The 14,887-nt window shown below is 44.9% G+C and overlaps 1 protein-coding gene across 10 annotated transcripts in view; it reads right to left on the reverse strand.

Annotated features, from left to right (window-relative positions):
• Positions 1–14,887, reverse strand: part of FAM193A (family with sequence similarity 193 member A) — a 174,610-nt gene that overhangs the window by 114,629 nt on the left and 45,094 nt on the right. Inside the window, exon 1 of one of the 10 annotated variants that reach the window (XM_027103893.1) lies at positions 12,397–13,703. The exons of the other annotated variants lie outside the window; for them this stretch is intronic. The gene's annotated coding sequence lies outside the window, so the exon portion shown is untranslated. Of the gene's footprint in view, positions 1–12,396; positions 13,704–14,887 lie in introns of those variants that run through there. 10 annotated transcript variants of the gene reach the window in all.

A 14,887-nucleotide genomic window follows, 5' to 3' on the forward strand; every position in this document is an offset into this window, starting at 1 on the left:
TTAGACTGGCCTCCCAGTTGTCACACCCTCTTGGTTTTTCTGAGAACCCACTCCAACCCCAGAGGCTGTGCCCTAAGCAGAGACAGCAGATGTGCTTCTCCGGACGGGATTCTCAACTGCAGGGTCAGTCCCAGCCGAGCTCCTCGCTCTCTCTTCAGAGTTTGCGCCTCATTTCCCTTCCCTCCCTGGTAACTTTCAAGGGAGAAGAGAGAAGAGAAGCCTTCCCCTCAAGTCCTCGGGGGTCTACAAATGGTGCCGTGGATCGGGAGGTGCAGGACGGGGGCCCACAGAACGCCCGCTTCAAGTCCCAGCTACATCTCAATGAGCATCAGACAAAAAGCAAACTATCCTCAAAAGGGGAGTTCTAGAAGCTGAAAGGGCTAGCCAGCTGGTGACCTGACGAGTCCTGAGCTCGATGCCCTCCTGCCAGGAGGCGGCCACCTCCCCCGTTCAGTCAGGATCAAGATACTAGCTCCTGTGAGGAGGCGCCGGAGGGGACGGGGGGGCCAGGGGCAGGTCTCCAGAGGACAGCGTCGCGCGGACAGCAACACACCTGCACCCGGCAGGCCCTGACCTCGGCCCGCGAGTCCCCCCCGCGTGGACCCCAAGCCCACAGAGAACGACGTCTCCCATTGCCGACAGGGCACACAGGCCACCTGCACCTGTGGCTCCCAGGCTCAGGGAACAAACTCCATGGATTGACAAGCAGTGACAACCAGTAAGGGCCATCAAATGAGGAATGCGAAACCAACCTTCCCACAGGCAAGAAGGGTCACCACACCCTTACTTGAAGCCTGAGGCACAGACATTGTTGCAGGTAGAGTGAAAAGCTAGTATATCAGAATTTCTAGAAATGTACTGTATTTCATTTTCAGTATTTTCCTAACTATAATCTCATATTTTGATTGAAAAACACAGACTGTATTTCCTGTAACTATATGCTTAAGCATTTTTTCTGGCATTAAGTATGAGATACACAAGGTTATACATAAAATTGTACCTACGACATACAATGCTCACTATTATATATAAAACAATAAAAAGTTTAACAAAAATCTACTCCAAAGAACTTCTGAAATCTGTTTTTAACCCTAATGATCTCATCTCAGTTACCAGTAATAGCTTATTTCGAAAAGAGCAGAGTTATCATCTCACACCCGTTAGAATGGTCATCACCAAAAGACAAGAAATAGCCAGTGCTGGCGAGGCTGTGGAGGAAGGGGAGCCCTCCCTCCTGCACCGTTGGTGGGAATGTAAACTGGTGCCGCCACTACAGAAAACAGTACGGAAGGTCCTCAGAAAACTAAAAATACAGCTACCATATGATCCAGCAATCCCATTTCTGGGTATTCATCAGAAGAAAACGAAAACGCTAACTCAAAAAGATATATGCATCCCCATGTTCACTGCGCTATTATTTACAATAGCCAAGAAAGTTATGGAACAACCTAAGTGTCCACCAATAGATGAATAAAAAAGATGTGTATATACATACATATCTGTATCCACACAAACAATTAAATATTACTCAGCCATAAAAAAGAATGAAACCTTTGCCATTAGAGACAACATGGATGGACCCTGAGGGCATTATGCTAAATGAAGATTACATCAGACAGAGAAGGACCAATAGTGTATGATCTCATTCATATGTGGAATCTAAAACAAACAGACAAAATCGAGCTCATTCATACAGAGAACATATTGGTGGTTGCCAGAGGTGGGGGGGTTAGAGGATGGACAAAAGGAGTGAAGGGAATACAAACTTCCAGTTGTAAACTAAGCAAGTCATGGGGATGTAATGCACAGCACAGCAGCTAGTTAATACTACCTGCATATTCAAAAGTTACTAGAGTACCCAGGAAAAGTGCTCATCACAGGAAAAACATTCGGTAACTGTGTGAGGTGATGGGTGTCAACCAGACTTACTGTGGTGATCGCTTTGCAACATACACAAATATCCAGTCATTACATTGTACACATGAAACTAACAATGTTGTGTCATTATACCTCAAAAAAAATTTTAAGAGCAAAATCAAAAGAAATATTAGATAGCTTTAAGATAATCGTCAAACTAACACAAGACTAGAGGTGCGCATCCAACTTAGTAGCCGCCGGCCACAGCTGGCTACGGAGCACTTGAAACGTGACAAGTTCAAACTGAGACGTGCCGAAGCATAAAGTGCACGCCAGCTTTCACAGACTTAGCATGCAGAAAGGAATCAATTCTTTAGTGATCATTTTTATACTGATTCCATGCTGAAATAATCTTGAGGCTACTTGGGCCACAAGTAATAGATACTAATAAAATTGACTATACCCGTTTCTTTTTACTTTTGTAATATGGTTACTGACAAATTTCCAATTACATACGTGGCTTACGTTCCATTTCTATCGGGCAGTACTGGGTTGGAGTGTCACTACTCCTCTCTTTTCCCATCTTCTGTGAGTGCTATCCAACACTGGGCACAGAAGGGAAGGAAGCCACAAGGAATAATTAATTTACAAACAGGAAGAACAGCTAGAAAATCAGGAGTTGACTACAGTCGACAATAACTCTATACACCATGTTGGTTTAAACCCCAAAGTCTTTTAACACAGAACCGTAAAACTTCTGTAAAACAAAGTTTTTTTGGTAAATACCAAACTTAGACAAAATATCTGCAACACAGAGGCAACAGGCCAATTTCCTAAATATGTACAGCAGCTTCCAATCACCCCAACAGCCCTACACTGTTAGTGTAATTATCATCCTCATTTCACTGAGAAGGAGACTAAGGCATGGAGTTTATGAGACTTGTTCAAGCTAGTAAGTATCAGAGCAAGGATTCAAACCCAGGCAAACTGGCTCCAGACCACTGGAGGGTGTGCTGGGGTCACTTCCTGGGCGAGGCAGCTTATTGGATGAAGGTCACCCTCCCAGAGAGAATGCAGCTGTGAACCCTAAAGCTCATCTTAGCTGGGACACAGGCACCGCAACCAGGTAAAGGAGGCTGAGCCTAAGCGGGCACCAAAGTCAAACACACGTACATTAGAGAAGATGAACAAAGCCAAAAGCTGCTTCTTTGAGAAGACCAATAAAATGGACAAATACTGGTAAGAATCATTAGGGAGAAAGTACAAAACACCAAAGTCAAAAATGAAAAAGACATCATTACAGACCAAACGAACACTTAAAATAATAATAAGGATATTACCAGCATCTTTAGGTCAAACTTTAGGTGAGAGTTTGATGAAGTGCTCAAAGAATTCCTAGAAAATATAACTTTCCAAAATAAATAAATAGAAACTAGAGCGATATTATAATTATTAAATAAATTCAAACATATGTAACTCCAAGCCTAGATGGCTTACACAAAAAATTAAGTAAGAAAGCAATCTAATTTTAGACAAACTATTGCAGATAATAGAAAAGAGTACACACTAAAAACTAACCATAATCTGTATACCAGAATCTGACAAAGAGAAAGGAAAATCCCAGCTTACTCTCACTCATGAAAATAGATGAAAAATTCTAAAGGAATTTATGAGCAAACCAAATCTAGTAATATGCAGAAAAGGATATTACTATTACCAAATGGGTTTACCCAAGAATGCAAAGTTAGTTTAACACTGAGCTGATTTTCTAATTACTCTGTCATACTACAGAATAAAAGACAAGTTATCATGTAATTAAAACAGATGCAAAAAAGGCTTTTGATAATATCGAACATCCATTCATTAGTAAAGAGCATTCTAGGAAATCAGGAATATAAGGTAACTTTCTTAAACTGATAAAGGCTGTCTTAAAAAAAAAGACCCTATTAACACTAAACACAGTTAAAGATGAAACAATGAAAGTTTTCCTCTTGAGATCAGGAATGAGATGATGGTACCTACAATCGTCATTTCTATTCAGCATTATAACAGAGATCCCAGCCAGTAGAGTAAGGTAAGAAAAAAAATAAAAGGACTAATGATTAGAAAGGGAGAAAAGAAGTGCCATTATTTGTAGATGATGCTATTGTACACACAGAAAATCCAAAAAGATGTAAAGATAAATAAGGAGAAGTAATAGTTTTCAAACGCTGACTTTTAAAAAATTTCAGATACCACTTAATTATAACATCTAAAAGAGAAAACTCAAGCACTGCCCTCTCCCCCTTGGAAGCTTTGGCCATCTTAGTTGGTGTGAATGAGTGGTGCTGAGGGGGAAGGACAGTCCTGGGTAGGATGCACCTGTCTGAGGTGCACCAGGGCTGGGAATGTGGCTGGCAGTTGGAGACTGGTACACACAACAGGATTGAGTAAATAAGTAAACATGTTGAAGACAATGTAGCCAGGTTTTCCCTGTAGGAGAAGAGAGGTACAAATACAGAAAGGAGGAAGACAAATAATAAACTCCAAATGTTGGACTGGAATTGAAAAGATTCAGTGTGAACTCCTGGTTTCAATAGATTAAAAAACCTGATGAGGAGTGTGGGTGTCCACACACACACACACACACACACACACACACACACACACGCCCACCTACTTCCTAGCTCTTATACCTGTGAGGACATTTAGCACCCAAATTTTTTTTTTTTTTTTTTTTGTGGTGCGCGGGCCTCTCACTGTTGTGGCCTCTCCTGTTGCGGAGCACAGGCTCTGGACGCACAGGCTCAGCGGCCATGGCTCACGGGCCCAGCCGCTCCGCGGCATGTAGGATCTTCCCAGACCGGGGCACGAACCCGTGTCCCCTGCATCGGCAGGCGGACTCTCAACCACTGCGCCACCAGGGAAGCCCAGCACCCAAATTTTTACTTGTAAATACTACTGTCCATTAAAAGGAACCGGGGCTCCTTGATTGCATGGCTGATTTCAGGACTTGAGAAAACTCAAGATGAGAATGCAACATCTGGTACCATAAAGCAAGGAAATATTCAAAGAACGATGAAGACATGTCAAAAGGATTCGGCAGCCAGCCTGAAGGGGCTCCCACTGACTAAATCTGATATACACTGCATAAAACAGGAAACCACACCAAAAAAAAAAAAACACCAAACAGGAAGCTATAAGTCCATACTTACACAGGGGATATACAAATAACAAGGAAGAAAGGAAAGTTCTAGCTCACTACAGAATTTCAATAAACGTAGAAGGAATAATGAAATTAGAAGATCACCATTTGGCTACCACTGAACTAATGGATTCAACCAAGAATTATCGATGGATGCTAAATTAGAGGTAGGAAGTTTGATGAGAAACAGGATATTTATGATAAAGTACTTCTCTACAAAAGACATATTAGTTACTTATTATTAGTAAGTACAAAATATTACTAATTAACTTTACAGTGAAAAAGCTGGTCAGACACCACCTTAACCACGTGATAGGAGTTACCACCACCTGTAACGGAACAAATCAATGTCACAAACTCCTAAGATGATGTGCTGCAAAGAATACAGCATGACTTGTGTGGAATTCCCATCAAAATGCAAAATTTCAGTCCAATCATGAGGAAACATCAAATATACCCAAATTGAGGGTCATTTACAAAGTGCGTGGCCTGTTCTCATAAAAAATGTCAAGGTCATAAAGGACAAGAAAAGACGGAAAAACTCTTCCAGATTCAAAGGAGACTAAAAAATATGGCAACTAAATGCAATGAGTGATCTTGGAACTTATTCTGGACTATAAAGCAAAGGGTTGAAGCAAAGGTCTTTTGTTTGTTTTTGCTTTTAAGAACATATTTCAGACAAATGGCAAAATCTGAATAGAAACTTTGGGTGAGATGCTAACACTGTAATAAAGCTAACTGTCTGATTTTGACAGGTATACAGTATATATAGAAAAGAGTGTCCTTGTTTTTAGGAAATACATACTGAGGGGTAATAGGCATTATGTTTGCCATTTTTCTTCAAGTAGTTCAGAAAAAAATTAAAAGATATATGTGGGGGAGGAAGGAGAGAAAGAAAAGAAGTGGGAGAGAGGAGAGAAAGAAACAGAGACAGAATAATAAAGCAAATGTGATAAAATGTCAAAAAACTGGGGAAATGGGGTCAAGGGTATATAAAAGTTTTGTACTATTTTTGTACTTTTCTATAAATTTGAAATTATTTCTAAGTTAAATCATCTAAAAGGTTATCAAGCACCAGAGGATAAATCTAAAGCAAGCGAGAAACCACACACAGAGAGAGAGAGAGAAGGGTATAAGCCTTCACAGAGAAACGACGCTCCCAACAAACGGAGGAAACACACAGGCTAGACACTCAAGGTGACGAAGTCAACGTTCCTCAGAACGATGTACATATGCGATGCAATCTGAATCAAAATCCAAACAAATGTTCATGTGGTAACTGAGAAGGAATCTAAAGTTTATATGGAAATACAACGGGCCAAGAGTAAGGCAGCACTCTAGAAGTGTAAGGGGGACTACTGAGACTCACCAAGAAGCTGCAGTAACTGAGAGAGTGTGGTGCTGGCCCAAGGACAGACAGAGGAAGGAACAGTACAGAACCAAGGTACATATGGACTCTAAAACTATAACAGAGACTGCATTCCACAGCACTGGAAACAGTCTTTTCAAATCATGATGCTGGTTCAACTAGATATCTAAATGGGGGAAAAAATTAAATCGAACCCCCATCTCACACCATACACAAAACTCAATTTCAGAATTATAGATCTGAATGTGAAAGATAATACTGGTATCCTCATGACCTCAGGGGAAGAAAAACATTTTTAAGCAAGATATCGAAAGCACTAAGACATAAAGGAAAAGATCAACAGATTCAACTCCTTAAAATTAAAACTTCTATTCAAAAGACAACATTAAGAAAGTAAAGGACTTCCCTGGTGGCGCAGCGGTTAAGAATCCGCCTGCCAACACAGGGTACACAGGCTCGATCCCTGGTCCAGCAAGACCCCATATGCCACAGAGCAACTAAGCCCGTGTGTCACAACTACTGAAGCCCGCGCACCTAGAGCCCGTGCTCCACAACAAGAGAAGCCACCACAATGAGAAGCCCGTGCACGGCAACGAAGAGTAGCTCCTGCTCGCCACCACTATAGAAAGCCTGTGCGCAGCAACGAAGACCCAACGCAGCCAAAAATAAATAAATTTAAAAAATAAATTTAAAAAAAGTGAAAAAGCAAGAAAAATATATACAACCCAATAGAAAAAAATAGGCAAAAGACCCAAACATCACAAAAAAGGAAACCCACATAGTCAATTAACATATGAAAAGGTAGGGCTTCCTTGGTGGCGCAGTGGTTAAGAATCCACCTGCCAGTGCAGGGGACATGGGTTCAAGCCCTGGTCCGGGAAGATCCCACATGCCGCAGAGCAACTAAGCCCATGCGCCACAACGACTGAGCCTGCGCTCTAGAGCCCGCGAGCCACAACTACTGAGTCTGAGAGCCACAACTACTGAAGCCTGCGTGCCTAGAGACTGTGCTCCACAACAAGAGAAGCCACCACGATGAGAAGCCCGCACACCACAGCAAAGAGCAGCCCCCACTAGCCGCAACTAGAGAAAGCCCGCGCTCAACAACAAAGACCCAATGCAGCCAAAAATAAATAAATAAATAAAGTTATTTAAAAAACCAAAAACCTTGTTTAAACATATGGAAAGGTAATATTTACAGTGAATCACCACCATAAACCGAGCAGAGTGGCTAAAATGAGAAACTGTGACAAAACCATATTTAGTCAAAAATATGAAACAATGGGAACTTACAAACTGCTGGTGGAGTGGAAATATGTATAACCATGCTAGCAAATAAGCATTATATTAAGACTGAAAACACACATACACTATGACCCAGTAATTTCTCTTCTAAATATATATCCTTCCTGATATGAAGTCTTACATGAGCCAAAATACATGTACAAGATTATTCATACGAGCTCCAAACTGGAAAGAACCCAGATAAATTGTGGTCTATTCATACAGTGAAATACTATTCAGCAATTAAAATGGACAAACTGTAGATCTGTTCAAAACAAATGTTAAAAATACTGAGTAAAAGGAGCTATACGCCAAAGACTACATGTAGTAAGCTTCCATTTATGTAAAGTTCAAAAACAAAGACAAAAAATCCCTATAGTGCTTGGGAATGTATGTTTAGCAGCTATCCATGAAAGGAAAGAAAGGGAACTGTAATCAGGATGTAGCCTTCGTGGGCTTTTGGAGTCCCCAAAATGTTCTATTTCTTTATCTGAATGGTGCTTATACCACGGATCAAATTAAAATGATCTGCAGAGCTGTAAATTTTTGTATTCACTTTTATGATATTTAACAATAAAAAAGTTTTGAAAAAAGAGAAATAAATATTTGACAAAGGAACAAGGTAATCCCATGGGGAAAGGAGAGGCTTCCCAATAACTGATACACAACTGGATATCCATCTGGGGGGGACACCTCCAACCTTACCACACATACCATACATAACAACTAACTTGAAATGGATAACAGACTTACACATGAAAGCTAAAATTATAAAACTTCAATAAGAAAACAAAGAATAAAATCTTCCTAATCTCAGAGTAGACAAACATTTTTTCTACTTAAATTAGACAAGATTTCAACCTTGGGGTAGAGAAATTTTGGGGGACCCCTAAAGCACTAAGCATACTTGATAAACTGGACTTCATCAAACTTAAAGATATCTGTTTCTCAAGACATGGTTCCTTTGGCTTCAACTCCAGGATGGAGACGGCCGGGAAGAGCACTGCTCCCACCTGTACAATAAAAACCAACCAGCCTACCTGCAAATCCATGACTTTTTTGGGAACCTATCAGGAAACTAGTATCACAGAGCAAACTGCCCAATACCTAAGTGCCTGCAAGAAAAGAGAACACACACTCAGCCAAGGCAGATGCAACCACACACTGGTAAGAAGAGTTCATTGAGAACACATGACATGTTGGTGAAGGCTGGGTGCAGGCTGGCAGGACAATGTCTGGGGTAACAGAAGTTGGGAGTCTGTACCCTTCTGCAACCTCCCTATGAAACCCCCCGGATGGTCGCTGGGAAGATCTGCAAGAGCCCTAAGAAGCATCGAGGGCGGTGCAGAACTGGGGAGGGGAGCAGTAGCCATGTGTGAAGGGCAAGCAATGCCACCCCATCCTTCTCCATATCCACTAAACCCACAAAGGAAAAAGCCCTTCCCTGTGCAGATCATACAGGGAAAGAAGGCGTTGGTGAACACTCACTGCAAGCTGGGAAAGGAAAAAGGGGACTGGGGGAAGTACTCCTGGAGAATGGGCAAGATTACACAGTGAGCCCACAACTACCGCCAAGGAAGGGCAGGAGAGCTGAGAGGGCTGTACCCCAAGACTCAGGGGCCCCATACACACCTAGGACTCAGCCTTACTCAGAATAAGGAGTCAGCATCACACCACTACCACACATGTCCAAGTCAAAAGCTTCAAGTAGGGAGTTCCCTGGTGGTCCACTGGTTAGGACTCTGTGCTCCCACTGTCAAGGGCACGGGTTCAATCCCTGGTCGGCGAACTAAGATCCCACAAGCCACAAGGCATGGCCAAAAAAAAAAAAAAAACTTACAAAAAGCTTCAAGTGGGACTTCCCTGGTGATGCAGTGGTTAAGTTGCCTGCCAATGCAAGGGATACAGGTTTGAGCCCTGGTCCAGGAAGATCCCACATGCCGCAGAGCAACTAAGCCCGTGTGCCACAACTACTGAGCCTGTGCTCTAGAGCCCGAGAGCCAAAACTACTGAGCCCGCACACCTAGAGCCCGTGCTCTGCAACAAGAAAAGCCACTGCAATGAGAAGTCTGCGCACCACAATGAAGAGGAGCCCCCGCTCGCCGCAACCAGAGAAAGCCTGCGCACAGCAACGAAGGCCCAACGCAGCCAAAAATAAAAATAAATAAATATATTAAAAAAAAAAAAAGAATGCCCGCTCTAAGGCCAGACTGCCCGGTTTCACTTACTAGCACGTCAACATGGGTGTTACTTAACCTTTTGTCTCAGCTTCCTCATCTTCAAACACCTGCCTCACAGGCCTGCCATGAGGAGTGAGTGAGTGAACGCAGGTGAGGTGCTCAGAGCCCCTACCTGGTACACAGTGAAGGAACACCACGTGTTAGCTGGCGTCACACAGGAGCACAGAGGTCTGCTCCTCGAGGGGGAGGTCACTGCCATCTGACCAAAGACTGTCAGACTGAATTCTGAAAAATGACTGTGAACCAGGGGACTCCCTGTCACTTCAGCTCCAAGATGGAGACGGCTGTCACTACTGAGGGCCTGGGTTCAATACCTGGTCAGGGAACTGAGATGCCACAAGCCGCACAGTGTGGCCAATTAAAAAAAAAAAAAATCATTGTGAACCAGAGAGCTCAAAAACATTCCACCTAGGCACTGTATTCATATTCTCTCAAGATACATACATTTTTAATTACTCTGTTTTGGGAGTTAAGATACAATTAACTTTTAAAAATATTCACTGCGTTTACGTTTCTCTAAGTGAAAAGAAACTAGATGATCATGAGCTGAGAGTCCTGGAAGCACCCCCTCAGAGAGGCTGGCTCTTCTGGAAGCACGTGGTAAGGGGCTGGGGCTCTAGGACTGAGCACTACCCACTCAAACCCGTGCCTGAAAGGTCTGGGCCACATCCCGTTGAAGAGCAATCATAATGGTGCAAAACGGGCTGCCAAGCAATCACCCAGTGTCTGTTCGCACCTAATGGTCTGTGGTGAATGCAAGAAAAGGTAAATGCAAACAAAGCACATCACCAGAAATACACTCACAGAAATAAACCTCAGGGTTAGAAAACAACCCCCTTCTCCTACACTCCTACTTCTTCTGTGCAGTACAGGCAGTATTTACTGAAGATGTACAAGGTGCTGGAGACGGCTCCAAAGACCAATCTATCCTCTGGCCCTTGGGAAAATGGCATGGGAATGAACTGTTCCAGGAAAATGAAAGCCAGAAGAAGAGGAGATGACTCATCAGGCCACACAGCTAAGTGCCAGGCACTGTGCTAAACGCACTCAGCGGCTTCCTCCCCTAACTGTTACAAGGACTTCAAAGGGAGGCACTATTACCTCACTCTAAAGTCCTTAAAGCTTAGTAACAGGACCATAAAGTAACCGCACCTAACATCACAGAGCTAGGATTCAAATCCAGGCAGTCCAGGGGCTTCCCTGGTGGCGCAGTGGTTGAGAATCTGCCTGCCGATGCAGGGGACACGGGTTCGTGCCCCGGTCCGGGAGGATCCCACGTGCCGCGGAGCGGCTGGAGCACAGGCTCCGCGGCGGGAGAGGCCACGGCGGTGAGGGGACCGTGTACCGCAAAAAAAAAAAAAAAAAAGAGTGGCCCCCGCTTGCCGCAACTGGAGAAAGCCCTTGCACAGAAACGAAGACACAACACAGCCATCCATCCATCCATCCATCAATAAATAAATAAAAATTAAAAATGAATATCTGCTTTAAAAAAAAAAAAATCCAGGCAGTCTGAATCCAGGACCTGAATTCACAACATTGTGATTAACTGCCTCTGCTGGTCTACTTCCTGGGAGGGTCAGGGAGGGCTTCCTCCTCTCATGACCCACCTGGATAATGGCTCTCATCTTTCAATATAATTCATGCATCATCTTCTCTTTAAAACCTGACTCATTTGACTCCCATTCTCTCCCAGTCTTATCAATTAGTAATATCCTCTGTCTGCTCACACAACTTTCTCACTAGGTGTGCCTGCCTCTCTCTCCCCCAGTGAATTGACGGCACACTCCTTGAGACCAGAGAGTTTGTCCCAATCACATTCCTTCTACTAACACCTTCCATAACATCGCTCACAGGGCAGGCAATGTCCACGGAATGAACAAGCAGAAGAAGACCCTTCAGTCTTCTTGGGCTTATCATCCATCACACCTAATGGTTTTCAAAGTGATGGCAGCAGATAGGAAAAGGTTGACTGCCTGACATGAGAGTTACCTGAACTTCCCATCAGGATAACTTATGCAAGAAGATCCTGAAATCACATGTATATTGCACAATCAAGTTGCTACACTGCAACTTCTTTAAAAACTACACCTAGGGCTTCCCTGGTGGCGCAGTGGTTAAGAATCCGCCCTGCCAGTGCAGGAGACATGGGCTCGAGCCCTGGTCCGGGAAGATCCCACATGCCGCGGAGCAACTAAGCCCATGTGCCACAACTACTGAGCCGGCACTCTAGAGGCCGCAAGCCACAACTACTGAGCCTGCGTGCCACAACTACTGAAGCCCATTGCCTAGAGCCCAAGCTCCGCAACAAGAGAAGCCACTGCAATGAGAAGCCCGCGCACCGCAACGAAGAGTAGCCCCCGCCCGCCGCAACTGCAGAAAAGCCTGTGCGCAGCAATAAAGACCCAATGCAGCCAAAAATAAATAAATAAATAAACCAATTAAAACAAACAAACAAACTACACCTATGGCCTCCTGGTGAGTTCCTTATGATCAGTAACGAAGGAAGAAAAATTTAAGTCCGTGTACAGAGAGTGGTAAATGATGTCCTGGCACTAGTCAGCAGTGGATGGCTGCAGCAAGATGCTGCACTCAGAGATGGTCCTGAAGGCTCCGATGAGGAGGTGAGATCCAGCCAGTGAGCAGACATTCAATTAGTATGCGTGGTTGTACCCCTGGTCAGGAAGGAGAAATGGCCAGAGAGGCAAATCCACACCGACTCACTGACAGCAGTTAATGTTTGGCTGGAGGGTCAGGAATCTGGAAAGAACAAGGAGGGATAATCAGTGACAAAGAGATCTAGAGAAGGCTCTGAGAATGGGCAGGGAGTGCAAGGATAGCTGTGTCCTACACGAGTGCCCACAATGACAGCCACTGCAGAAGCAGGTGGACAAGATGACCTGCCCTGTGTGTCTCTCTCAGCCTCTCTCACCAACTCTCAGTGAGCTCACGAACAAAGAGACATGGCAGCAGGGACTGGAGTGATGAATCTGCTCAACGACATGAACTTCCACCAAGGATGACCTGGATTTTCCAATGTTAGGTATCTATCTGCAGGGCATAGCTTCTCGGGTATATGGCATTATGTGCTTTCTCCAGCTCTGGACTTGGGAAGCAGCAACGTAGCTGGGAGCCCCAGAGAGCTGGGACCTGTGCCCCAGCCTCAGTTACTGCTTGCTGCACCCTCTCCTCGGTGCCATGCCTCCACACACCAGGGGTCCTTCAGGGCTGGCTGTCTAGTGAGCCTGCTACCCAACCTTTGTCCCACACAGAGCCCTAGAGCTGCCCTGGCCCAAGCGATACACAGAAGTGTAGGAGTTCCTGTAGAAGGGGGCTACTGCACCAGCAAGCAGCTCCAGCAGTGCTACCCTGACCCTTTCCGTGTGCCTGCCCACCAACCTTGGCTCACGTGAGCCCTAGAGGTGCATTTCCTGTGGCCCATCCAACACAGAAAACACACACCCCAGGACTCACTGAAAGGGTATCCTAGCTGCCTCTGTAGGCCCACCCACCAGTCTCAGCTCACCTGAGCCCCAGATTGCTTCTGTGTGCCCAGTAACTGCAAACTAGCTGTGGCCCAGGCCATCCAGATGCAACCACACCTGCTCCAACAAGGTATGACCTCCAACCCTGGGAAGCAGTCCTCTTCCCAATGTGTCCTTCTTTAGGTACTATCCCTGAGCTCGAGAGTATAGAGTTCTCTTTCCAGTTTACAGTTATTCTGGGACTTCCCTGGAGGCGCAGTGGTTAAGAATATGCCTGCCAATGCAGGGGACACGGGTTCGAGCCCTGGTCTGGGAAGATCCCACATGCCGCAGAGCAACTAAGCCCGTGCACCACAACTCCTGAGCCTGCGCTCTAGAGCCTGCAAGCCACAACTACTGAGCCCATGCACCACAACTACTGAAGCCTGTGCACCTAGAGCCTGTGCTCCTCAACAAGAGAAGCCCGTGCACCGCAACAAAGAGTAGACCCCACTCACCGCAACTAGAGAAAGCCTGCGTGCAGCAATGAAGACCCAACGCAGCCATAAGTTAATAAATAAATAAATTTACAGTTATTCTCCTATCACAGCTTAGTAATTCCTTAATATATTGAATTTGCCTTGTTTAAATTACTAGTATACGGTTTTGTCTCCTCGTTGGGCCCAGACTGACACACTGTGTCTGCTCCCCGACGTCACCATCTATGGACTCGCTGCATACGCCGTATTCACTGCCATGACACCACAATGACCAAGGAGTTTGCTTCAGGGTAAAAGTGAGGTGACGAGCCCATGATCACTGGATTCACTCATCCATCACATACCTCACCATTCAGAAGCAACTGGCTCCAGGGTATGGTGGAATGGCCTACTGGGAACTCACCGCACCGAAGAGGGGACCTTGGGGTTAAAGAGCTGCCCCACAAGCCGCAGCTGTATACACTCTGCACAGATGGCCAACAGACGCTGCTACACCTCCTACTGTCCAGGAAAGAGGGGTCCTAATGAGAGTAGCATCTCACTGACACCTAATGACCAATCCAGGAAGTTTTCCTTCCGGCTCACTCAACTCTGGTTCTGACAGGTTAGAAGTCTTAGTACCCAGAAGCTGAGTGCTCGCCCAGGGTGACACAGTCTCAGGACACCAGAAGCCTGCCCGACCAGCTGGACTCCTAATGCCTTTGAACCACCAGACTAAAAAAAAATGAACAAACAAAAAAACAGTGACTAAGTACAGTGATGGTCAAGGATAAAGAGCACGTGAAACAAGCAGTGAATCCCAAAAAATATGTCTTTAAAAAGTATATGTATTTCTAGGGCTTCCCTGGTGGCGCAGCGGTTGGGAGTCCGCCTGCCGATGCAGGGGATGAGGGTTCGTGCCCTGGTCCAGGAAGATCCCACGTGCCGTGGAGCGGCTGGGCCCGTGAGCCATGGCCACTGAGCCTGTGCGTCCGGAGACTGTGCTCCACAAC

This window comes from Aethalodelphis obliquidens, unplaced genomic scaffold, assembly GCF_003676395.1.
Source record: "Aethalodelphis obliquidens isolate GAN/ISIS:26980383/991018 unplaced genomic scaffold, ASM367639v1 scaffold6, whole genome shotgun sequence".
NCBI classification, from domain to species: Eukaryota; Metazoa; Chordata; class Mammalia; order Artiodactyla; family Delphinidae; genus Aethalodelphis; species Aethalodelphis obliquidens.